Source organism: Cyprinodon tularosa, unplaced genomic scaffold (assembly GCF_016077235.1).
Source record: "Cyprinodon tularosa strain WSP-4 unplaced genomic scaffold, ASM1607723v1 ctg1294, whole genome shotgun sequence".
NCBI classification, from domain to species: domain Eukaryota; kingdom Metazoa; phylum Chordata; class Actinopteri; order Cyprinodontiformes; family Cyprinodontidae; genus Cyprinodon; species Cyprinodon tularosa.
In genome coordinates, this window is record NW_024038108.1 from 100,548 (window position 1) to 128,421 (window position 27,874).

Sequence of the window (27,874 nt, forward strand, 5' to 3'; positions counted from 1 at the left end):
TCAAAGCCGCAGCTTCTGGGTGGAACGAATGTGCACTTAAAAGTGCATATCTTAAGGCCCTAAATGATAACATCAAGGATGAACTAGCTACGATCGACGAACCAACTAGTTTAGAGGATTTAATCCGCTTAACCATCAGGTTGGATAACAGACTCCGAACTAGAAACAGCACTAGACAAAGAAGTCTAAATTTTTCTGTGCCTGCCCCTGCATTAAATAATGCTTCTGTTTTTTCTGGATCCACAGAGCCTGTTTCCAAGCCAAAATCTAAAAACCAGACTTATTCTGTTCCTGTCCAAGTCTCTCACTCAGATGGAATGGAGGTCGAACCCATGCAGATTGGACACACAAGGCTAACCCCCGAGGAAAGACAACGACGTTTCAGGGGCAATCTGTGTCTATACTGTGTTGAGACTGGTCATTTCATAGCCTCATGCCCGGCTAAGTCAAAAGCCAGGGCCCGTCAGAGGAATTGAGGAGTCTGACGGGCCATTTGAAAACTGAAAAGTCTCCTCATTTGATGCTACCTGCTACACTTTTTTCGCTAACCAGAACCTCACCTTGTCAGCTTTCGTTGACTCTGGATGTGAGCGTAATCTTATTGACTCTAACCTGGTCCTGCAATTATAGATCGAAACAGTTCCGTTATCCAAGCCGCTCAGTGTTTCCACTATTGATGGAAAGAAACTCCATCAAGTTACTCATCAAACACAACCTCTAGAGCTGTTGATCTCCGGAAATCATCGTGAGACGTTAACCTTTTTTGTTTATCCTTTTGCATGTTCCCCCTTGGTGCTTGGATTCGAGTGGCTGGAACGACATAACCCCCATATCAACTGGGCTGAACGCCATATTGAGCCTTGGTCCATTCATTGGATTTCATTAGTTGTCAATGATAATCTCCTAAAGTGAAAGAAATAAACCCTTGAAATATCTGTCTGTGTGTAATGAATGGATATGATGTACAAGTTTCAATGTTGGATTGAGTATAAAAGAAGTCGAAGACCACTCCTCTCTGCTTCTTGGCTGCCTATCCAATGCAGAGATGGAAAAAGAAGAACCACTGAACTCATTACAAACTCCACTGTCAACCAATGACTCCACAAACTGGGAAAGCCCTGATCATTTCAAGTTTCAATTGGTAGAGCTCTAGACTTTGGCTGCAAGGATGCCAGTTTTTCCAAGTTACGTTTGACAAAGTTTTTTTTCAACATCAACAAGATAGTTGAACTGGTGGATGTGTCAGATAGCGAGCTAAACCCTGGATAGAGAGTATTCAGATTGAGAAAGCCTTGAAGGCATGAGCCCTTCCAAGGGTTCTATGGTGTAATGGTTAGCACTCTGGACTCTGAATCCAGTGATCTGAGTTCAAGTCTCAGTAGAACCTAGCTGCTGTCTTTAGCGGCTTGACTGAAGCTCAAAGTTCTGAAAGCAACTTTTGTGAAAGATTGTTTATGATTGTGAGTACCTGTGGACTGTCTTTGAGTCGATGCATTTCTCTTGTTCAAGGTTCCCCTAAGCTTTTGCCCATTGACAGATTCATAGAGTAGTTTACTGGCTCTCTATGTTTGTCTCAATGGATTCTGATTTCTAAAACAAACAGTAGAAGGGATTAGGAATTATATATCTACAGTTTACTGTGGTATGTGTGAGAAATAGGTCCCCCAAAACATTACGCACGTGATAGACTTAATGAGATGAGGCCAATCCTTAGCAGTGGGCTTTGGCATATTTCTGGTCTTTTCCAAGCAGCAGGGTGTGGCACAACACTGCCTGTAGTGTAGTAAGGAGGATTGTCTGACCAACATATAGCTCTCTGGTTTCATAAGCAAACAGAAATGTTGTTTTCAGCTATACTTTTATCGTAGAGTTTTTTAATGTCGACATAACTATTCAACCTACAAATAGGGCACATACCACACAAAACTGGAAATATACTTTTTCCAATACGGACCGTCCTACCTAGCTGCTGTCTTTATCTGCTTGGTGCTTCATACATTGTGGTGATCTACCAGAGACTGCATTGAAGAACCTCTTCCATCTGAGAACTTGATGAACTCTCTCTCACCATGAGGTCCACTGCAGCTTTTTCACAGTCAGGGAGGGTTTGCTGTGCCATGACATCTGTTGTTGTTGGTCCACTGAGTTTTCTCAGGAAAGGGCAGTCACCTACTAGGAACGTTTAGAGTACTTCAGAGACCCTGCTGCTCACCCACCATAGGGACATCCAGATTTCATCCTCTAAATGGACTTGGCCACTGAACACAAATCCAAAGCTAGCATTACCTGCTTTTATGGACCATGGTATCCCCTTTTCTTAATCAGCCATCAAACTCACCCTTAGCATAACCCAATAGAATATCTATTAGGGTATTGGGAAGAGGAAGATCAGATACTCCAGACCTAAAAATGCAGAATAACTAAAGGCCACTATCAGAGCAACCGGGCTCTCGTGACACCTGAGCAAAACCACAGACTGATCAACTCCTTGCTACACTGCAAAACTGCAGCAATCCTCACTAAAGAGGCCCCAACTAAGGCTTGACAACTATACATGTTCATAAATTTCATGTTCATACAGATCTTTTTAGTGTTTTGGTCTCCCGAAATACTGACTTTGAGGATTTCATTAGTTGTCAATGATAATCGCCTAAAGTGAAAGAAATAAACCCTTGAAATATCTGTCTGTGTGTAATGAATGGATATGATGTACAAGTTTCAATGTTGGATTGAGTATAAAAGAAGTTGAAGACCACTCCTCTCTGCTTCTTGGCTGCCTATCCAATGCAGATATGGAAAAAGAAGAACCACTGAACCCATTACAAAATCAACTGTCAACCAATGACTCCACAAACTGGGAAAGCCCTGATCATTTCAAGTTTCAATTGGTAGAGCTCTAGACTGCTGCAAGGATGCCAGTTGTTCCAAGTTACGTTTTTCAAAGTTTTTTTTCAATGTCAACGAGATAGTTGAACTTGTGGATGTGTCACATAGTGAGCTAAACCCTGGATAGAGAGTATTCAGATTCAGAAAGCCTTCAAGGCATTAGCCCTTCTAAGGGTTCTATGGTGTAATGGTTAGCACTCTGGACTCTGAATCCAGTGATCTGAGTTCAAGTCTCAGTAGAACCTAGCTGCTGGCTTTAGTGGCTTCACTGAAGCTCAAAGTTCTGAAAGCAACTTTTGTGAAGGATTGTTTATGATTGTGAGTACCTGTGGACTGTCTTTGAGTCGATGCCTTTCTTCAGAAGATTCTTTGGCATTTCTCTTGTTCAAGACTCCCCTAAGATTTTGCCCATTGACAGATTCATAGAGTAGTTTACTGGCTCTCTATGTTTGTCTCAATGGATTCTGATTTCTAAAACAAACAGTAGAAGGGATTAGGAATTCTATATCTACAGTTTACTGTGGTATGTGTGAGAAATAGGTCCCTCAAAACATAACGCATGTGATAGACTTAATGAGATCAGGCCAATCATCTGGTTTCATAAGCAAAGTGACACTTGTGGAAGTGTCACTTAGTGAGTTAAACCCTGGATAGAGAGTATTCAGATTGAGAAAGCCTTGAAGGCATTAGCCCTTCTAAGGGTTCTATGGCTTTATAAAACGCACTAATAAGCCCTTTTAAGCTAAATCGACCAGAGTTTGTTTGTTTCTTTTGTGCAGGTCTGATTTAAGCCCAGCTAAATCTGGTCCAGACCAAATAACTGGATGGAGTCTAACTTGCTGAAATGGTCTGATCCACTTCCTATTGGACTCTGGTGCAGGTTGCTTCAGGAATCATTACAAACTGGCCTCAGTCTCACCCAAATTCAAAAAGCTCACAGCTTTTGGGCTTAGCAAGCTACTGTTGTATTAAATGTAATACGGAAACTATACCTGATCCACCTTATGTTGCCTAGCAACATCGCTACCAGCATGTGTTGAATCTTCTTGGGTGGTATAAGGTAGGTAATGAGGTCTTTGAAGACAGTAATACTTTAGTTAAATACTGTTTATAAATGTCTGCATTTGATTGTAAAACTGAAATACAAAACTATGAGAAATCTTAAAAAAATTCAAGGACAATTACATTTCAAAGCATATATTTTTCTTTGAATAACTTTTTATCTGATCAGTAAAAGAAAACCAAAAATAACCCAAATTGAACAAAGAAGAAAGTTATTGTTTAAAAAACAGCTAATCTATTTTAAAAAATGCATTCCGTGTTCAGCAGTTGGGACTAGAATGTTGGATAACACCTGGCATGTGATGTCACAAAGAGACTGCTGATGACATCACAGACTTTGGAAGGGATCTGAGCATAAACCCACCCAGTGTTCTTATCTGTTCCCGACCTTCATCGAGACAGATCCCTTTTGAGAAGCACGTTCGAACCTTAGCGAAACCAACCAGACATCGTTCTCAGATATCACACGTCTTTTAGGTCGATATTCTGATTGATAGAAAGTTAGCCATGGAGCAAAAACAGTTTGTTTGTGGAAATGAAACCTCTCCAGCTAAACTTTCATGGGAAGACATGATTGACCTCCCCATCCAGGTCGACTATGAGGCCATTATTTTCCCAACTGAAGAAGACAGCTTTGTCACCAGCGAGCTGCATCTCAGCAAAGCAGAAGATGGTTCAGAGATCCAAGGGGAAGCGACTTCTTCTGCTTCCATTGAGGCTCCCCCCTTAGCGGAGGTTCAGCTGAAATCATCCATCGCTGCTGACTCTACGTCTCTCGACTCAGACGAGGTCCAGCTAGCATGTCAGCCATCTCCAAGGTTAGAAGAACCAAAGACTCGCCCCAGTTCGGGTCTTTCTTCTGACTCACACCATCATGGTAAGTGTTTTATGGGTCAATACTAGGGTTGTCAACTCGATACAGATACTAAGTAAAACATTCGATACTCGATGTCATTTTCGATACCACAAGGATAAAAACAAAGACTCCAAAATTCAACAGAAATGTTCTCATTAATAAACAAAATACAATAAATAGATAAATAAATACAATAAACAACATTTTGAGGTTGTATGCTGCGCACAATATTAAGCAAGCTTGATAAAAAACTTACAAAATTAAAATGAAGTGTTCCTTCCTTGGCTATGCTTTGCACCAGACATGGGCAATGTGGAGTCAACAAGTCATCTCCATGTCATGTATTGGTTCTACCCAGCCACTGAAGCAGGTGAGTCCAATCTTCATCGTGAATTAACCTGTGCAGATTGGACTCACCTGGTTAATTGGCTGGGTAGATTAAATACATGACATTGAGATGACTTGTTGACTCCACATTGCCCATGTCTGCTTTGCACACATAACAATGACACTAGCCAAACCAGTTAAAAAACAAAAATCATTCTCAGCAGCGGCACCTGTTACAGAAAAAAGTCTGAAACCGAAAAGTGCACAAAATTATTCAATCAAACAGTGTTCAGAAAGTGCATTTTCCTCTATTCTGCACTTTAGATGAATGACTGCTTAGGTGCCACTGGTGGTAGCACTGTATTCATACTTTTGAAAATGAAAATTGTATCCAGATACAACTTTTCAGTATCGATACTTTTGACAACCCTAGTCAATACAAACATGCAGTTTGGCCACATTTGATAACCCAGTTCATTATGTGTCTTCCAAACCAGATAAAAACAGGAGAAAGCCATGGCACACCGGGACCAACAGAAAAACTGATGTTGACCGCCCTAAGTTCTATCAAAGCAACAGGATGCCACGCCATGCGTCAGCGGTTACGATGATCCCTCGCTCGATGTGCATCGAAGAGGCTATCAAACATATCAACGACCTCACTCAGCAGGTTACTGCTCTAAAACAAGAACTGCACGAGAGGACTTGTGATCTGCATGAGGAGAGAGAACAAAGAATCCAGTTTCAGGTTGACTGCAAAACTCAGATGAAACAAATCGCAGAACTGGAAAAAAGTTTAGAAAGTGAACGTCGCATGAGACTCAAAAGTGAAGAGAAAGAGGAGAAGCAGGAAACATTCACTGTAACCCAGCCTACACGTGCGTCAAAGTTATCACGCATTCCCACAGTTACAGTGTGCGTCAGTGTCCTGCATGAGCTCGCCTTCCTGAAGAGGCAGGCTGAGAAATACGCCAGTAGAGAAGGGAGGCTGGCTCCAGACTCAAGGAACAGGAGGAACTGATCAAATCTCTGAAGAGTCAAGTCTCACAATTGTCCGCAGAGTTGAAACTTCCTTTGAATAAAGAACATCATGAAGCTTCCTCACAAACAGAGGAGTCCATGAAAACTGAAGCTTCCAGTCAGAAAGAGGCCCCCATGCAAAACAGGCCCCAAAGAAACAGATGTGGTTCCACAGTTAGAGGCCCCCACCATGAAAACAGGAGACAGAATCCAAACGGAGGCTTCAACCCAAACCCAGGCGTCTACATAAATGCTGGCCATCATCTGCATACAAGCCGCCATCGAGACGCAGGACTGTACATGAACCAAGGCCCCCCCACGCATGGAAACCACCATCCAACCAGAGGCCTGCAGGCAAACAGAAGATTTCCTCCCTACAGAGGCTATTAGACAAACACAGGCCACCAGCTTGAAAGTGTTTCTGGCCTGAATAAAGGCAACAGCTTTTAATATGCACATTAAAAAAGACAAAAAAAAAACAATAAAAAAAAAGAAAAAAAATGATCCCCTCCTTGTGTCAATTCATATATATGTGTAAACAAATTCTATTAAGAATTGATAGTTTCAGAAAAACATGTTTATTACTTTAATTGAACACAGATGTTTGTTATTTCATTGCTTTGTTTCTACTGTAATCAGCTTTGCAAAGGTTATTCAGTTTTTCAACTGGGGCAGAAACATGGTCTGATTTTCTTCCTGCTCCCCTTTGCTTATGGTGAATGTGTGACAAAGTGCCTGTTTGTTCTAGTGATTTTTACCATGGAGCAATAAATGAAGACATTGCCCCCCTGCACCTTCAGATAGGGTGGGGGTCTCTGTTTTCAGAGGCAAAGAGGTAGAAGAATTGCCAGACCTACTTTGTATCCCTGTGAGGAGGTTTTGGAAAGCACCCCTTTAGGGATTTTATCATTCTGCTCAGGAATCTTAATTCCCATGTGGAAAATAACAGTAATACCTGGAGCGGTGTGATCAGGGGCTGGGACGTGCAGAGGGGGGGGCTGAGGGTGCTTGAGCACCTGCCGCTAAGCTCCTTTATACCCAAAATGCCCTTTTGCCTTTTTTATTCATTTATTGTGTGCTTGTATCTATGTGCATGTGTGTGTTTGTGTGTGTGTGCATGCCGAAAATAATAATAATTTAGATCAGGGGTCACCAACATGGGGCCCGCGGGCACCAAGGGGCCCTCAAGGGGGGCCCTTAGAGTCTTCTGAAAATAGAACAACTCAACAGTGAGCTACGTTTGAAATTTCACTGTATTCTGTTGCTCTTCTTTTTTTAATTGGGTTATAGAACATTTCATCATTTAATCATATATGGCATTTAAGCATTTATAGAGATTTCAAAATGAAAATGTCTAAAAGAAAATTAGAAATTTAAAGAAACGATAAAGATATGTTTAGGATGTATGAAGTTTAGGTGAACGTTGACCCTTGCCATTCATAGGTCAGTATTGGTAGCCCTTCCTGTGACTCAGTACCCCTGAATTAGCCCTCAGCTGTAAAAAGGTTGGTGAGCGCTGATTTAGATCTACCGTGCCACGGTAACCGTTGCTGGTCACATGATGAACTTAACGTGCTCTCCCTCACTCTGCCTTCACTGCACTGATGTGCCCTTCTGCAAATAACCAAGCGCTGCTTCAGAAAAACACTGACTTCCAGAAAAAGTAAACATCTGGTCCAGTATCTACGTTCTGCGGCGGTGTTAGTTTGTGCACGATGTATTGCTGCAAGATGAGTAGAGTAGACTGACCAAGTAAAGTGAGCAATCAGCATCCTCTGTGCTTTCCACATTTGCACACACCGCCTCTCTCAAGTTATAGCAGCTTGTCAGCGGCGCAAAAGTGGGTATGCACTATAATACGCCAGCCTGGCTGAACTGGAGAGAGCGCAGATCCAATTGCAGTAAAATAATTTATATTACAGTTGTCGCATCCCTGCCGCTAGCAGGTTGACCACACATGCAAAGCGTGTTATGGGGAAGAATAACGTCAGGTTTTTACTGTCTGTTTCTCCTGCCATGAGCAAAGTGCAATAGCACTAGAAATCCTGGAGAATTCCAGTTTTCCTGCAAGCCCCCCTCCCCTCTACAAGCTTGTGTATTCACTCTACCTTGCTAACCGTCCTTGTTGTAATGCTAATAACCTGTGATATAACCAGCCCTTCTACATGAGACTGGATAAAGGCTGAAACAAACTGGCATCAGAACCAGAGCATGCTCCAAACTCTTTTCATTACCTGCCCCTGCAACATCAGACCTTTCTGCAGGAATATCTTGATAAGTCAGATCTAAATCTTTTATTTAGGCAAACCTATTGAACAACCAGATATCATACGGGTCCTAGTTCCTGAGCTGAGAACTGGTCATAACCAGCTTTTCCAACAAGGCAAGGCAGAGCCTATTTATATTGTCCATTCACCAACAGACTCATTTATATTGCAAAGCTCACTATGTGAAAGAAAGAACGACTTAGAGAATAATTGTATTTTGTCTTGTCTCGCCTTTTCACGTCATTCAACATTTCAGCTTAGAGAATGACAAACACTATGGTTTCAGTACTGGAGTAACATTTATTTCACCAAAGGAAAAGCTCTACATATGAAGCTACAATTTAGCAGTTTTCAAACCCAAGGTGAGTCCTTCCTGTTGCAGAGATTGCGCAACTGGCTTACTTATAAAAACAATTAAGAAATCTCAAAAAGTTTAGCACATTTTCCAAAAGCAAGAGTTGTAGTCTAAACTAGATGAGGTTATCTATGTGTGCTACAAGTTTGGTGGCACTACAATGATCTATAGTGCAATTATTGGCTATTATTATATATTATATCGGCTATATTGATCTAGTTTGGTTAGCAACCTGAGCCTAGTAAACCTGAGAATCTTTGCTATCTCCAATTGAGATAAGATTCTAACTCTTCCCTGTTTTTGCCTCACAGGAATCCTGTCTCTCCTTGAAGCTCTGGATGAGCTTAACCTGCCGAGCCTACCCTCGTGAGCCAAACCTGAAGACTCTTCTCTGGATTCCCCTGCAGCTCTTGGCTAAGAGCTGGAAACCCAATTCAAGGTCTGCCCTCAAAGTCAGAAGTAAGACGCTGAAGCAGTTATTGGACTCTGCTGAACAGTCTCTGGACCCGACAGTTTCCTCTCTCAAAAAGAAACCCGGACTCCTTCAAGGTATTCCTCAGTAAACTCTAAGACTCATAACTCACTAGTTCCTGCGCTAACTGAACTGTCATCCCTGCAGACTCCAGTGAACCTGCCCCCAGGCCTGAACCAGTTCCAGTGCAATATTCATGTGCCTGTGTTAACAATAAACCTTGTTAAACTTTTCATCAGCCTCCGTGTGTGTTCTGCATATTGGGCTTACTCTGTAACCAATCATGACAGAACACTGCGGCCAAACACTAAGCCCAGCAGATCACCTCCGTCGAAGGCTTGAGGAACAAGACGCTCAGATCCATGGACAATCTCAAACCCTCCGTGACTTACATGCTATGGTTGATTACCAAAACCAAATGCTCCAAAACTATGCTAGCTACATGGGCAGTGCTAACGCCGCGTCGGCGGCACGTCAAATTCCGGATCCACTTCCGCCTCTAAGGTCACCGGCTGTGACATCATCTCCTGAGTTCCGTCCTAGTCTCCCTGAAAAGTTCTCAGGTAATCAGAAAGACTGTAAAGGTTTTTTGTTTCAATGCCGTCTTATTTTTGAGAACTCTCCTGGCAGTTTCCCTACGGATAAAAAGAAAATAACTTTCACTTTGTCCCAACTCACTGGGCGAGCCCTCGAGTGGGCGGAGGCCAGATTTACTTCCGCGAGCAGTTCCAGAAAAACTTTTTCTGAATTTGTTTCTGAATTTTCCCAGGTGTTTAATCAGGACTCTGATCAAACAATTGACTCTCGAGCTCTGCTGAATCTAAGACAGGGAAATTCCTCAGTAGCGGATTTTTCCATCAACTTCCGGGTCAAAGCCGCAGCTTCCGGATGGAACGAATGTGCTCTTAAAAGTGCATATTTTAAGGCATTGAATGACAATATCAAAGATAAACTTGCAACTCTCGATGAACCAGCTAGTCTGGAGGATTTAATCCGCCTAACAATTAGGTTCGACAACAGACTTCGTGCTAGAAACAGTTCAAGACAAAGGAGTCAACGTTTTTTTGTGTCAGCCCCTGCATTGAATAGAGCTTCTGTTTTTTCTGGATCCACAGAACCCGTTTCCAAGCTAAGGCCTAAAACCCAGTCTCTCTCTATGCCTGTCCAGGTCTCTCACTCAGTTGAGGCGGAAGCCGAACCTATGCAGGTTGGACACACAAGGCTAACCCCTGAGGAAAGACTAAGACGTTTCAGGGGCAAATTGTGCATCTACTGTGGTGAGACTGGCCATTTTATTGGCTCATGCCCAGCTAAGTCAAAAGCCGGGGCCCGTCAGAGGATCTGAGGAGTCTGACGGGCCATTTGAAAACTGAAAAATCTCCTCATTTGATGCTTCCAGCCACCCTATTTTTCTCTAAGCAGAATCTCACATTGTCAGCTTTTATCGACTCTGGATGTGAGTATAATCTGATAGACTCTAACCTGGTTCTGCAGCTACAGATTGAAACTGTCCCTTTAACCAAGCCACTTAGTGTCTCAGCTATTGATGGGAAGAGACTTCATCAGGTTACCCATCAAACGCAACCTCTGGAGCTTTTGATCTCAGGTAATCATCGTGAAACTCTGACATTTTTTGTTCTTCCTTCTACATGTTCTCCCTTGGTGCTTGGTTTTGAGTGGCTGGAACGACATAATCCCCATATAAATTGGGCTGAACGTCACATTGAGTCATGGTCGACCTCATGTCATGAAACATGCCTTCGTTCTGCAGCTCCCGCTGTACGGTCTCCTAGAGGGAGGGGGGAGATGGACTCTCCTGACCTTACTTCTGTCCCTTCCGAATACCATGATCTGGCTCCTGTCTTCAGTAAGGTTAGTGCTACGTCTCTTCCACCTCACAGACCATATGACTGTGCGATTGAGCTATTACCAGGAGCTCCTCTACCCAGCAGTAGACTTTACAATATTTCCAAACCAGAACGAGAAACCATGGAAAATATATAAATGAGTCCCTAGCTGCTGGAATAATCCGTCCATCTTCTTCTCTGTTGGGTGCTGGTTTCTTTTTTGTGGGCAAAAAGGATGGTTCCATAAGACCTTGTATAGACTACAGAGGCCTGAACCAAATAACTGTTAAAAATAAATACCCACTTCCGTTACTAGCATCAGCCTTTGAACCAGTACAAGGTGCAACTGTCTTCACCAAGCTTGACTTAAGAAACGCATATCACCTTCTCAGGATTAGAGAGGGTGACGAGTGGAAGACAGCCTTTAAAACCCCTTTGGGCCAGTTTGAATATCTGGTCATGCCTTTTGGTCTCACTAACGCCCCTGCATGTTTCCAAGCCCTCGTCAACGATGTCCTCAGAGACTTTTTGAATATCTTCGTGTTTGTTTACATTGACGACATTCTGATCTATTCAAAGAACCTTTCCGAGCATAAAAAACATGTCCGCCTGGTCCTGCAAAGATTATTGGAGAACAAACTTTTTGTAAAGGCTGAAAAATGCGAGTTTCATCAACCTTCAGTCACCTTTTTAGGGTTTTTGCTCGAGGGCGGGCAGGTTAAGCCATCTGAAGAAAAGATAAAAGCTGTTTTGGAATAGCCGATACCTGAGAACCGTAAACAGCTGCAGAGATTCCTGGGTTTTGCCAACTTCTACCGTCGATTTATCAGGAATTATAGTCAGACAGCCAGGGGAGGATCTTGGATCCTAGGAGATCAGGGGCTTAGCCCTGAGGGTGAAGATGAGAGAGTAGACTTTCTTCTAAATCCCGTTCTAATGTAAGATATGACAGATTACTGGATTAAAGAAATTTCTACTATACTACATGCTATCACACATAACAATTCCCCCTCGATTACATGGGAAGAAATGAATTCACCTGCAAGTCTTTAACTGTGTTTATCCCTCTCTTCATCAACAGCAAACTCTGTGGATTTGGTCAAATTTGATCATTATTTGACAAAGTTATCAGAGGGAAATCATATATTTTAGCCGCCTGATAGAATCCGTTTCCCCATAACATGGGAAAAAAAATAAACAAATCCAGTGAAACTGTCATTATTTTTCATATATTATGTTTAAAACATTTATTATTTTATATTTTTAAATACAAAATAGTTGTTGGATTACCTTTATTTAATGTATTTTAATTCTCAATTCCAAATGTCTGCAATAGCATTGCTCCAGACATTTGGAATTAAGAAACATCTTCAAACTTGGAAAACAATGTCCAGTGGTTTTGGTTTGAACTTTTTTTTTTTTGAATATTTATGAATTGTTAGATAAACATTTAAACAGAAAATATATTTCATAAAGATAATCAAAGGTGGAACGGATTCTATCAGGGGGCTAAAATATACGATTCCCCCCTCATAACTTTGGCAAATAATGATCAAATGTCACTAAATCCAGAGGATTTGTTGTTGATGAAGAGGAATAAACACAGTTAAAAATGTGCAGGTAAATTAATTTCTTCCCATGTTATGGAGGAGGAACAGATTATTTCAGGCAGCTGAAACATCAAGTCTCTCCTCCTCCCATATCTTTGGGAAGTAAAAAGCATCTGTTTCCAGATTCTCAAAAATTGTTTGTGTGATATCATGTAGTATACTAGGAATGTCCTTAATCCAGTAATCTGTCATATTTTACATTAGAACGGGATAAATCAGAAAGTCTAAACTCTCATCTTTTCAGGAATATTTGTGTCCTGCTATCAGCCAGTTTCCATCCTCTGATATCAGCAATGAAAAATGATTAATACTCACTACTGTTGGAAAACTGTTTGGTGACTGACTTTTATTTCTGTCAGGTTTAAGTGACAGAAGTTGGAAAAAGACGATTTTCTTGGCGTTTAAAATAACACAAAATAGCTTTAAAGCACCTCGTCTATTTATTTATTTTACAATTTTGTAAACAACAGCTGCTGATTAAACTGGATGTTGCAACCGTGACATGATTATAGCTGATTTTAGCGAGAAATCGATCAGACGCGTCGTGAAAATGGTCGAAAATGGTCCCATCCGCCATGTCCGCCTCTCTGGCTTCAATGCGATTCCCGAAATAAGGGGAACAGAATTTCATACACCACCGGGACAAACACGTCTGGAAGTCAGTCAGAGCTTCACATCCCTGGAACATCAGTCTGTTTAGCGTTGTCATTACACGATCCGTACCGGAAGCATGATCCGTACCATCAGCTCATTTGTGCGTGCGCAAACAGAATAACTTCCGGTGGCAATATTTCCTTTTTCTTACTTTTTTATTCTTTTGTATTTTTGAGAGGCATGGGTTTCTTTTTGTATATCTTTGTATTTTCGTCAATATTGCATTTTCTAAAAATAAAAAACAGAAATACATAAAAAAGTTCAATCGCCTTGTGACAGTTACTTTGACTGCTCTGAGCATGCGCATATATACGTCACACAGCGTATATATTTAAATTTGTTTAAATATTTGATTTACTCCGTTCTTAACTATGCACTCCAGCAGTACTGATCCCACAATGGATTCATTTGCTACATTTCGTGACCTGCAGTTTTTCATTGATAAGGGAACATTTCCCGAAAATTTTGATTTTTATTCCAGAAAAATGACGTCAAGCAATACAATGGATTGAATTTAAAAAGCATTCTTTTCTTCAAGAAAAGTCTTCAATATTGTCTTTACGATGTAGTTTAGTATTCTTTAATTATTTAAGGATATAAATAAAGTTTTTTAAGTACCGAAATTACGTTATTTTTTGGCGACCCGGAAGTTATTCTGTTCGCGCAGGCGCAAATGAGCTGATGGTACGGATCGTGCTACCGGTACGGATCGGGTAGCGACAAGCATGGATATCCATAATAAAGGCTAGATGTCTCGTCCGCGCTGCTGGCCAATGGGGGTCGACGTCCGCACGTGGCGGCCATCTTGCTACAGGCAGCTCTCTCATTCGTAACATTGTGTTTTAAAGGCGCATTTACTTAAATAACCATAACTTCCTGAATTGTCTAATTGTTTGGTTTGTTAAACAAAAGTCAGACATGTAGTTATGATACTGCACACTTATGAATAATTATAACCATGGTATTTCATATGAAAAGAACATTGAATAGAACATACAGGTGCAATAAATATACACATGCACAAGGTATTTATGTTAAATCAATATGTGCTAATAAAACTCAGTGTACTGAATGGCAACATGATATATAGATATATCTATAGATATCTATATAGATATCTATATAGATATAGATACCTATATATATAAATATGTGTATATATATATATATATATATATATATATATAAATATGTATATATATAAATAAAATTATGTATATATATATATATATAAATATGTATGTATATATATATATATATATATATATATATATATATATATATATATATATATATATATATATATATATATATATATATATGTATATATAAATATATATATATATATATATATATAAATAAACACTTTTATTTGGGTGTGATTAATTATTTCACAGTCCTAATTTATTTATATTTACATACATACTTTTATAATATGAATATTATTGTTATAATAAAATATGGAATACTGACAGAAAAGGCTTATTGTGTGGCAACCTCTTGGTGTAGAAGCATAATCCAGGTTTCAAATTAAAGGTAGCACTTTGAAGTTTCATGTAGACTATTCGGATTATATATCAGGGGTAATTACACAAAAGTTCCTATTTTTAAACCATTATAAAAGTGACATTTATTTGCTATTAAAATTGGTACAATAGTCCCCTTCACAAGTATATATAGATGTAGCATGTTGAAATCCCCACTTACACTACTGTAATGGTATACACATGGAAGACAGAGATTTAAAAAATGACCCAAAAAACATAGCTTGGCTAATGCCCTTTGAAAAGGACGGTTTTATTGAGCTTCTGTGTAATGTACAAGAGAGCGTTGTCCACAAGGCCATCAAAGCGGACAGGAAGGTAGCTGTGGTCATGTACTAGTGCAGGAATGTCAGCAAACGGGGATGGAAGATCTTCTCCTCCTGCTTACACATTATATAACCTGCAGAAACAAAAACAAAAGTGACCAACAACAATTCACAGTGTATAAGATTGGTATATCAATATGTGATTAAATTTCAATGATACACATGCCCTTTGAAGATGAGCTGGAAAGTTGAAAATGTTTGGCACAACACCATCTTTAAGTTGTCCAAATGAAACTAATACAAACTTATAAATGCTTTGAGTCAACAACAATCTTGTAATACTATTATGTCATAGCAAAAGTCTGGCATCTTCCTTTTAATAAACCCAGCAAATTCCTGTAACATAATGTAAGATGTGTTGACAAACCATATCGATTGGAAATCATGTCAAATTCTGCCTCTTCCACTGATGTAAAGTTGCTGGTTAATGTTAGCAGCTAGCTAAACTGTAACGTTAGCTGCTAACTTACTAACGTTAGGTCTCACTTCGCAGCTTCTTGTTATTAGCCAGCTAACGTTAGGCTAATAATGAAAATACAACAACACTCAGATTATTGTTATTAGCCAACTAATAACTACAACCACATCCACAAAGATTGTAATTTACACCAAAGATTAATTGTCACACAATCGTTATTGGTGTCAGTAAAACTTATATAATTGACCAATAGTCTCAGACTTGATAACTTGCGCAAGTAGCCGTGATGCACAACTATGCTGCATGATTAAGTCATTTTTCGACAAGAAAATCTAAATCTGCAATTTCGACATGTTCAAGCATCTAGAATAATAGCCACGTTCATAATGTTTGTAAGACACCAAACTGTTTGTAAATCCGTCAAGAATTCAGTGAGATGAGAGTATTTGTGTTCGTGCTGATCACTCACCTTACATTAGGTACCACAGAGCACAACAGAAAGCCTGCCTGAGGTAAGATGGCCGCCGGTGATGCCGTTTGAGACTCCGCCGTAAGACATCTAGCCTTTATTATGGATATCTATGGCGACAAGCAACAGCCATTGGTGAGAACCTCTTCTTCTGCACGGGAATGCTACGGGCTGCTTTCCTGCCTTTGCTGCCACCATCTGGTGAAATCCAGTACTGCACATTTTACTCAGATCAGCACAGAAGCGAGATCCGGGGCTCTAGGGGAAACATCCGGGGCTGCAGCCCAAGTAGCCGCCCCCTAGATCCGCCACTGCAGACAGCTCTACCTCTCACAACTCTAACATCAGTCAAAAGGACCTTCCAGTGGACCCCCGAAGCTCAAGTTGCCTTTGATAAACTTAAGACGTTATTTTCCAGAGCTCCCGTGTTAATCCAGCCTGATCCTGCCAAGCAATTCATCCTCGAGGTGGACGCCTCTGACTCTGGTGTTGGTGCCGTGTTATCCCAACAACTCGACTCTGATCAAAGAATTCACCCCTCTGCATTTTTCTCCCGTAGACTCTCCACAGCAGAGCAAAACTACGACGTTGGAGACCGAGAACTCCTGGCCATCAAACTCGCTTTGGAGGAGTGGAGACACTGGCTCAAGGGAGCTGAACACCCAGTCTTAGTTTGGACGGATCACAAAAACCTAGCATACATCCAGTCCGCCAAACAAGCTAACCCTCGTCAGTCAAGGTGGTCTCTGTTTTTCTCCCGTTTCAACCTCATTATTTCTTACAGACCCGGATCCAAGGATCCATTCTCTCTCTCGTCTATACTCTGTTGATCAATCCGAGACGCCTGAACCCGTTCTTCCTGCTTCCTGTACTGTTGGAGTGGTTTCCTGGGAGATCTCCGATCTCTTAAACTCTGCCTTGGCTTCTGAACCTGACCCAGGTAACGGTCCTCCTAACAGAACCTATGTTCCCTCATCTGTCAGATCTCGCCTGATTCAATGGACGCACACAGCCAAGTTCTCCGCTCACCCGGGGGTGAGCCGAACAATCGCCTTGATTTCCAGACGTTTCTGGTGGCCTACGTTGCACAAGGATGTGAAGGAATACGTTTTGGCCTGCTCCATATGTGCCAGAAACAAGACCTCACATCAACCGCCTTCTAGCCTGTTGCATCCTCTTCCTGTTCCAACTCGTCCCTGGTCTCACATCGCCATAGATTTTGTTACTGGTCTCCCAATCTCCAGAGGTATGTCAACTATTTTTACCATCGTCGATCGATTTTCGAAGTCATGTCATCTGATTCCCCTCAGGAAACTGCCCACGGCCTTTCAAACCGCTCAGCTCCTAGTGAAGCACGTTTTCCAACTCCATGGTATACCCCGGGAGATTCTCTCTGACCGTGGACCACAGTTTATCTCCCAAGTCTGGAAGGCCTTCTGTGCAGCTCTGAATTGTAAGTCGTCACTCACTTCTGGTTATCATCCACAGTCCAACGGTCAAACTGAAAGAATGAACCAGCAGATTTCGGTTCCATCTGTCAATCACCACATCCGCCGCTGTCAACGTGTCTGGAGGGACACCATCGCCTCCCTCAATCGATCTGTGACCACCAAGCGCTTTGCGGACTCCAAGAGACGTCCTGCCCTAGAGTATGCCATCGGTCAGGAGGTATGGCTTTCCACTCGGGACATTCCCCTCAAGGGAATGTCTCGTAAGTTGTCTCCGAGATTCATTGGCCCATACAGGATTGCCCAGGTTATTAACCCTTCTGCCGTAAGACTGCACCTTCCTTCTAGTCTCCGCATACATCCCACGTTCCACATCTCCCAGATAAAACCAGTTATCACCAGTCCTTTGTGCCCTCCACCCGACTCCCCTCCACCCACCGTGGACGTCGATGGACATCCTGCCTTCACCGTCCGCCGGATCGTGGACTCTCGTCGGCGAGGTCGCGGATGGCAGTACCTCGTCGATTGGGAGGGCTACGGTCCGGAGGATCGCCAATGGGTTCCTGGCTCCTACATCCTCGATCTGTCCTTGATAGAGGATTATGAGCGCTCCCTCCCGTCGACTTCTTCTGGACCGCCAAGAGGCGGTCGTTGAGAGGGGGGTACTGTTGGGATCTGGAGCTGTTCCACCTTCCTCCAGCAGAGTTCGCCGTGGGTCCTCCTGAGCTGAGCTCCCAACACACCTGTGGCCCATCTCATCATCAGAGGATCCACCACTATATAACCTGCCTTCAGACCTTGCCTCAACGCCGCAGTGTTGATCTAGTTTGGTTAGCACCTGAGCCTAGTAAACCTGAGAATCTTTGCTATCTCTGGTTGAGATAAGATTCCAACTCTTCCTTGTTTTTGCCTCACAGGAGTCCTGCCTCTCCTTGAAGCTCTGGATGAGCTTAACCTGCCGAGCCTACCCTCGTGAGCCAAACCTGAAGACTCTTCTCTGGATTCCCCCGCAGCTCTTGGCTAAGAGCTGGAAACCCAATTCAAGGTCTGCCCTCATAGTCAGAAGTAAGACGCTGAAGCAGTTATTGGACTCTTCTGAACAAACAGTCTCTGGAGCCAACAGTAACCTCTCTCAAAGAGAAACCCGGACTCCTTCAAGGTATTCTTCGGCTAACTCAAAGTCTCATAACTCATCTGTCCCTGCGCTAACTGAACTATCATCTCTGCAGACTCCAGTGAACCTGCCCCCAGGCCTGAGCCAGTTCCAGTTGAAATATTCATGTGCTTGTGTAACAATACACCTTGTTAAACTTTTCATCAGCTTCCGTTTGTGTTCTGCATATTGGGCTTACTCAGTAACCAATCATGACACAGATATGTCTTTATGAGCCTGAAACGTCAGGCCTAACTAACATCATAGATAGAGAAATAAGGTTCTGCAACCTGATTTTTATCATCTCAAAATCAGCATTGCAGCTATGCTAGCAACATTGTGCTTTCATTATGATTTAATTTCTCGATAGATAGTTAATCAGTTTCTACCTGTTTCATCCTGTGTCTCCTCTCCCCATCACCCCAGGCTCCCTCGCTTTGCCCCATTCGGTTTCCAAAACTAATCAGTCTCAGTCGCTCTCGTGTCATCTCGTGCTGCATTCACTGCAGTCCGACATTGGAAATTAGCGGTCGTAATTCTCAAATTATCCATAATTTATAAGCCTCGCCAAGCCTACAGCCAACTGGGCTGGCAGCAGGGGTGGCAAGGCTGTCATTTAGGGTGGCAGTTGCCACCCTATGCCACCCCAGTAGATCCGTCTATGGTTCTATGGTGTAATGGTTAGCACTCTGGACTCTGAAACCAGTGATCTGAGTTCAAGTCTCAGTAGAACCTAGCTGCTGTCTTTAGCGGCTTGACTGAAGCTCAAAGTTCTGAAAGCAACCTTTATGAGAGGTTGTTTATGATTGTCAGTACCTGTGGACTGTCTTTGATTCAATGCATTTCTCTTGTTCAAGGTTCCCCTAAGCTTTTGCCCATTGACAGATTCATAGAGTAGTTTACTGGCTCTCTATGTTTGTCTCAATGGATTCTGATTTCTAAAACAAACAGTAGAAGGGATTAGGAATTCAATATCTACAGTTTACTTTGGTATGTGTGAGAAATAGGTCCCTCAAAACATAACGCATGTGATAGACTTAATGCGATGAGGCCAATCATTAGCAGTGGGCTTTGGCATATTTCTGGTCTTTTCCAAGCAGCAGGGTGTGGCACAACACTGCCTGTAGTGTAGTAAGGAGGATTGTCTGACCAACATATAGCTCTCTGGTTTCATAAGCAAACAGAAATATTGTTTTCAGCTATAGTTTTATCATAGAGTTTTTTAATGTCCACATAACTATTCAACCTACAAATAGGGCACATACCACATAAAACTGGAAATATACTTTTTTCCAATACGGACCGTCCTACCTAGCTGCTGTCTTTATCTGCTTGGTGCTTCATACATTGTGGTGATCTACCAGAGACTGCATTGAAGAACCTCTTCCATCTGAGAACTTGATGAACTCTCTCTCACCATGAGGTCCACTGCAGCTTTTTCACAGTCAGGGAGGGTTTGCTGTGCCATGACATCTGTTGTTGTTGGTCCACTGAGTTTTCTCAGGAAAGGGCAGTCACCTACTAGGAACGTTTAGAGTACTTCAGAGACCCTGCTGCTCACCCACCATAGGGACATCCAGATTTCATCCTCTAAATGGACTTGGCCCCTGAACACAAATCCAAAGCTAGCCTTACCTGCTTTTATGGACCAAGGTATCCCCTTTTCTTAATCAGCAATCAAACTCACCCTTAGCATAACCCAATAGAATATCTATTAGGGTATTGGGAAGAGGAAGATAAGATACCCCAGACCTAAAAATGCAGACCAACTAAAGGCCACTATCAGAGCAACCTGGGCTCTCGTGACACCTGAGCAAAACCACAGACTGATCAACTCCTTGCTACACTGCAAAACTGCAGCAATCCTGACTATAGGGGCCCCAACTAAGGATTGACAACTATACATGTTCATAAATTTCATGTTCATACAGATGCTTTCAGTGTTTTGGTCTCCCGAAATACTGACTTTGAGGATTTCATTAGTTGTCAATGATAATCGCCTCAATTGAAAGAAATAAACCCTTGAAATATCTGTCTGTGTGTAATGAATGGATATGATGTACAAGCTTCAATGTTGGATTGAGTATAAAAGAAGTTGAAGACCACTCCTCTCTGCTTCTTGGCTGCCTATCCAATGCAGAGATGGAAAAAGAAAGACCACTGAACCCATTACAAACTCCACTGTCAACCAATGACTCCACAAACTGGAAAAGCCCTGATCCTTTCAAGTTTCAATTGGTAGAGCTCTAGACTTTGGCTGCAAGGATGCCAGTTTTTCCAAGTTACGTTTGTCAACCTTTTTTTTCAATATCGACAAGATAGTTGAACTTGTGGATGTGTCACATAGCGAGCTAAACCCTGGATAGAGAGTATTCAGATTGAGAAAGCCTTGAAGGCATTAGCCCTTCTAAGGGTTCTATGGTGTAATGGTTAGCACTCTGGTCTCTGAATCCAGTGATCTGAGTTCAAGTCTCAGTAGAACCTAGCTGCTGTCTTTAGTGGCTTCACTGAAGCTCAAAGTTCTGGAAACAACTTTTGTGAGAGGTTGTTTATGATTGTGAGTACCTGTGGACTGTCTTTGAGTCGATGCATTTCTCTTGTTCAAGGTTCCCCTAAGCTTTTGTCTATTGACAGATTCATAGAGTAGTTTACTGGCTCAAAATGCTTGTCTCAATGGATTCTGATTTCTAAAACAAACAGTAGAAGGGATTAGGAATTCTATATCTACAGCTTACTGTGGTATGTGTGAGAAATAGGTCCCTCAAAACATAACCCAATAGAATATCTATTAGGATATTGGGAAGAGGAAGATCAGATACTCCAGACCTAATAACTAAAGGCCACTATCAGAGCAACCTGGGCTCTCATGACACTCACACTGCATGAAAAGTGAGATTTTCGTCCCCGTAAACTCCCGCAGATCTGCCTGATTTTCGTCAGTTTCCGACAATTTGCAACCCATGCTTGTCCGCGTTTGTCGTGCCACAAATTGTCGGAAATGGATTCTGACGTATGTGGAGAGCGATCAGCTGTACTAATGGCCCTAATTAGCATATGAATGCAGCAAACCCGCGCGGCTGGCCAGGTCTGGCTTGAATAACCTTCTCAGTATTGGCTGAAACCACTATTCTCAAACAAGTGAAATCGCTCGTGATTGGCAGCAAAACCACACGTGGCCACGCACGCTTTAATTTTCTTACTGAGTATTGGACGGAACCACTTCTTTTTAAACAAGTAAAGTCGCTCGTGATTGGTTGGCATATATATATATATTTACATAAAAATTTACATATATATATATATTTATGAATATATATTTATTCTTTCATATATTTATTCATTCATATATTTATTCATTCATATGGTGTGTATTTATGTTATCCTACACTACTACACAATTATTAGGCTACCATCAAGGACATGAATGAATTTATACAGGAAATGAACATTTGCCAGGAAGCTGTTTATGCAAAGAAAGAGCTTTATTGAAACACACACAACTATATACAACGCGTATCCAAACACATGCGTATCTAAAAATTACAACTCCGTGAGCGGTCCGTTTGCTTCCTAGGGGTTGGAGGTAACTGGCAGCATTCCCTCCGAGGCAGGTCGGATGTGCAGACGCCTACTGTGCGTGGCCCTGTACTTCGGCATCGCTTCTAACCGGGACTGCAGCTTAACACAGAGTTCAGTGAGATCCGGCCTACGAAATGGCGGCGACCGTACAATCCATCCAGAGACACCGCCAACGACGCCATCTTCTTCGTCGGACATGAGGCCGACGGTGGCGGACTTCCAGAGTTCCACTTCCTCATCTGCTAGCACACTCTGCCTCGCTTTCAGCAGCTGAAAAAAAAAACAATGAATCAGCGCACTGCGTATGGACACAACACATCTATCAATGCACCTGAAAAATAGTCACCAAATAAAGTCTTACCCTCTTTCTTCTGGCCCGACTCCGAGCAGATTGCTTGGCAGCCTCCGCACGCAGTGTGTTGGCTGGCTGCGTATATCTGAAGCTCCTGCGTACCGTCTCAAAATACGTCTTACAGGCAGCTGGAAAAAAATTTAATGAGAGTGGTATGAATAAAAAATCAAACGCAAGTCACAGTAACAAGGAAGGAGAAAATATTAAAACAAGTCACTTACACACAATGTCGTCTTTATCAACATCGTGCAAATCTGGACTTGCTGATATGGCTCCGAGCAAATAGGAGGTCTGTGAAAACAAAATGTAAAGCTATGATCGGTATCTATCCGTATCCATTTCCTTTTACCGCAGAATGAAAGCATATTCTTTAAATCTTACCCTTGCTCCGGTTCATAGCGCCTGCAATTAGTCTCCGAGTTTTGAAGACGGCGTACTGCTTCCTGTGAATCACAAAAAATACACTTTAATAAAGCTTGTTCTTGCAAGGCTACTATTAGCCGTAGCTTTAGGCTAGGCTGTTATTAGCCGTAGCCTTAGGCTAGGCTGGTATTAGCCGTAGCTTTAGGCTAGGCTGCTATTAGCCGTAGCTTAGGCTAGGCTGCTTTTAGCTTAGCAGGCAGTAATCGAACATATATTTACCGCTAGCATCTCTTCTTTGAGTTCGTCTTGTTCGATGCAGAGTCGCCATCGCGTTCAAGAGGAGTTTTACCCCGAAATCCCACATACTCCGCTCCAGACCGCCTGCACAAAGCAAAGCATACATCCTCCGTGCCGCTCTGAGTTTCTTGGAGATCGTAGAGAGCATGCGCGAGATGAACCAGGGTTTCCGCGGATCAATAAAAATAATTAAAAAATCATTCTTTTTTTTTTAAATCAAGGCCTTAAATGGCACTAAAATTATTTAAATATGTTTATCGAAGTATTTATAATTCTTTAATAAAAAATGCTTATCAAAACAATTTCGTCAGATATATTATATCGCTCCAGGCGGAGAAAAAGCTAGAGGATATATATATACGTATATATGTGTGTGTGTGTGTTTACATACATACAGGAGTCATGGAACTCTGCTTACAGCTCCTTCATATTTCATGTACACTAATAACTTGTGTACATGGTTCTTGTTGATGGCATTAAAATCATTTCTAATAGCATTAAAATAGCATTAAATTAGAGTCACTCATTCCTGTATGAACCCTGTGAGCGCTTAATTTAAAGGAAAATTCCGGTTTTTAACACTTTTAGCCCATTTTCTGTAGTGTCCAGGATGAAATCGAATGATCGACACCAAAATTTTGACGATTGGTCCTGTCTCTGCTATTTGGCTCATGCAGAATCCCCCCCTGGCTGCTTCAGAATGGCTTCCATAGTGCATGTCCGATAATGTCCTTAAAACAACCTTAAACGTTCTTTTTTTAAAATATGCTACTCACCGGGTCGTCAGCGCTGTTCAATGACGTTCCAAAACAAGTTTCGTGAAGAAAAACCGTTCCTGTCTTGTTTTATTTAGCATTTTGTAAATCCCAGAACTATTTTTTCCGATACATCACAACCGCTTATAAACTTCCGCTTCCCGTTCGAATCTGAAGCGTTGCACACTCCAGACCACTAGTTGGCGACGGTATCCTCTACCGTCAAACTCAAAGTCCAATATGTCCTCCTCAAGAATCCACCTTTCGTATTCCATTTTCAGAGTTTTTTAAAGTGTTTAACAGAGACGTTAGCACCTCGACGTCGGAGTACACAGAGTGAAGCATAAACACTTGGGCCTTGCGAAAAGACTACAACTAATCGTAAACCGGCCCCATTTCCGTTTCCGGTGGCGGAGGGATATTGACTATTCCAACAGAACTCAATGGGATTTACAAAATGCTAAATAAAACACTACAGGAACGTTTTTTCTTTACGAAACTTTTTTTGGAACGTCATTGAACAGCGCTGACGACCCGGTGAGTACCATATTTTAAAAAAAGAACGTTTAAGTTTGTTTTAAGGACATTATCGGACATGCACTATGGAAGCCATTCTGAAGCAGCCAGGGGGGGATTCTGCATGAGCCAAATAGCAGAGACAGGACCAATTGTCAAAATTTTGGTGTCAATCATTCGATTTCATCCTGGACACTACAGAAAATGGGCTAAAAGTGTTAAAAACCGGAATTTTCCTTTAATATGACATATTAAAAAATCCCACCATCATACAGCATATGTTCAGTTTCTGTCCAAATATATATATATTTTTTAGTAGATTTTTGTAACGGGGATAAGGATAATTCAAAGCTGCTTTTTTTGAATGAACTTGTTCACTACTCCCAAACATTCCTGTAATAAGAAGTTTCTTTTGAATGGATTTTATTAAAGTTTAAGTCCCTCGGTATAAAATAAATATTTTGATGGAGATGAGAAATCTGCTTCCTCGTTGGTGAATAACCAATAGTTTGGATCCAATCGTCTAAATAAACGGTGTTAGTTTTTTTTTTTTTATATATATAAGAATTGTGCTATAATTTCTAGTCACCGATCTGTTGCTGCTATATTTTAATTTGACGAACCGGAATTTGTCGATGTTCTTTTTCCTGTTTGGTGCGATTGCAATTGCGGATCTTGACCTGGCCGGACCTTATGACCACAGTGTACCAATCTTCTGATGGCTACTTCCAACAGGATAATGCGCCATGTTATAAAGTGAATCATCTCAGACTCATTTCTTGAAACTTTTCCACTTAAGTAATTGTGAATTGAGCATATTGACAGACAACATTTTATTTTTTATCTTAAATGCATTTTTTTTTTTTTTATAATTACTGCTCTAAATGAATTGCTCTGTCAGCTAAAGATCTGTTTTGGTCTCTATACTTTAATTAAATAAATCAATTCAAGCTAAAATGTAAGAGGCTATACTGAGCCTGATCTCTTTGTAACAGAGATTTTCTTACCTTTTAGAAAAATGTCACTTGGAGTAAACCCCCCCCCCTGCAACCCTGATTTGCATTTGTATAGCTCACAGCATGTTAATTTACATGTTAAAGCCTCCCCTAGAATTCCATGGGGGGGAGGCATGGGGGGAACACTCACTGCATGAAAAGTGAGATTTTCGTCCCCGTAAACTCCCGCAGATCTGCCTGATTTTCGTCAGTTTCCGACAATTTGCAACCCGTGCATGTCCGCGTTTGTCGTGCCACAAATTGTCGAAAACGGACTCTGACATATGTGGAGAGCGATCAGCTGTACTAATGGCCCTAATTAGCATATGAATGCAGCAAACCCGCGCGGCTGGCCAGGTCTGGCTTGAATAACCTACTCAGTATTGGCTGAAACCACTATTCTCAAACAAGTGAAATCGCTCGTGATTGGCAGCAAAACCACACGTGGCCACGCCAGGCTTTAATTTTCTTACTGAGTATTGGACGGAACCACTTCTTTTTAAACCAGTAAAGTCGCTCGTGATTGGTTGGCATATATATATATATTTACATATAAATTTACATATATATATTTATTCATATATATATATATATATATATATATATATATATATATATATATATATATATATATATATATATATATTTATTCATTCATATATTTATTCATTCATATATTTATTCATTCATATGGTGTGTATTTATGTTATCCTACACTACTACACAATTATTAGGCTACCATCAAGGACATGAATGAATTTATACAGGAAATGAACATTTGCCAGGAAGCTGTTTATGCAAAGAAAGAGCTTTATTGAAACACACACACACACAACTATATACAACGCGTATCCAAACACATGTGTTTCTAAAAATTAAAAGTCCGTGAACGGTCCGTTTGCTTCCTCGGGGTTGGAGGTAGCTGGCAGCATTCCCTCCGAGGCAGGTCCGATCTGCAGACGCCTACTGTGCGTGGCCCTGTACTTCGCCATCGCTTCTAACCGGGACTGCAGCTTAACACAGAGTTCAGTGAGATCCGGCCTACGAAATGGCGGCGACCGTACAATCCATCCAGAGACGCCGCCGACGACGGCATCTTCTTCGTCGGACATGAGGCCGACGGTGGCGGACTTCCAGAGTTCCACTTCCTCATCTGCTAGCACACTCTGCCTCGCTTTCAGCAGCTGAAAAAAACAAAACAATGAATCAGCGCACTGCGTATGGACACAACACATCTATCAATGCACCTGAAAAATAGTCACCAAATAAAGTCTTACCCTCTTTCTTCTGGCCCGACTCCGAGCAGATTGCTTGGCAGCCTCCGCACGCAGCGTGTGGCTGGCTGCGTATATCTGAAGCTCCTGCGTACCGTCTGAAAATACGTCTTACAGGCAGCTGGAAAACAATTAAATGAGAGTGGTATGAATAAAAAATCAAACGCAAGTCACAGTAACAAGGAAGGAGAAAACATTAAAACAAGTCACTTACACACAATGTCGTCTTTATCAACATCGTGCAAATCTGGACTTGCTGATACTGTATGGCTCCGAGCAAATAGGAGGTCACCGCCTCATTGTGAGGCGACAGTAGTCTGTGAAAACAAAATGTAAAGCTATGATCGGTATCTATCCGTATCCATTGCCTTTTACCGCAGAATGAAAGCATATTCTTTAAATCTTACCCTTGCTCCGGTTCATAGCGCCTGCAATTAGTCTCCGAGTTGTGAAGATGGCGTACTGCTTCCTGTGAATCACAAAAAATACACTTTAATAAAGCTTGTTCTTGCAAGGCTACTATTAGCGGTAGCTTCTGGCTAGGCTGCTATTAGCCGTAGCTTAGGCTAGGCTGCTTTTAGCCTAGCAGGCAGTAATCGAACATATATTTACCGCTATCATCTCTTCTTTGAGTTCGTCTTGTTCGATGCAGAGTCGCCATCGCGTCCAAGAGGAGTTTTACCCCGAAATCCAGACGCTCCAGACCGCATGCACAAAGCAAAGCATCCATCCTCCACCGCACCGCTCTACTTCTTCTTCTTCTTGTCGAGTTTTATGGCGGTTGGCAACAAACTGTTAGTAGCATTACCGCCACTTACTGGTATGGAGTGTGGTTCGTGATGGTTTAAATATTTATCCTAATACATTCTACCCTAACTTCTTCTAAACATACATTCACACTTAAAAATATATACATATTTGTGCACAGCTTTGTATATCATTCCTTCACTCACAAACACACTTACTATAATTAAATTCTATGGAATAATTTCGTTTTCTTTAGAAATCGAATAATTATTTGTATGTGTT

At 41.6% G+C, this 27,874-nt stretch overlaps 4 non-coding genes across 4 annotated transcripts; all 4 read left to right on the forward strand.

The window, feature by feature from the left end:
* Positions 1 to 1,315: 1,315 nt before the first annotated feature.
* trnaq-cug lies at positions 1,316 to 1,387 on the forward strand. The gene has a single exon. It is a non-coding gene; the product is annotated as a tRNA-Gln (tRNA).
* A 1,672-nt stretch (positions 1,388 to 3,059) lies between these two features.
* On the forward strand, positions 3,060 to 3,131 carry trnaq-cug. The gene has a single exon. It is a non-coding gene; the product is annotated as a tRNA-Gln (tRNA).
* Positions 3,132 to 19,377: 16,246 nt separating this feature from the next.
* Positions 19,378 to 19,449, forward strand: trnaq-cug. Its single transcript has one exon. It is a non-coding gene; the product is annotated as a tRNA-Gln (tRNA).
* Positions 19,450 to 21,126: 1,677 nt separating this feature from the next.
* On the forward strand, positions 21,127 to 21,198 carry trnaq-cug. Its single transcript has one exon. It is a non-coding gene; the product is annotated as a tRNA-Gln (tRNA).
* Positions 21,199 to 27,874: the final 6,676 nt, after the last annotated feature.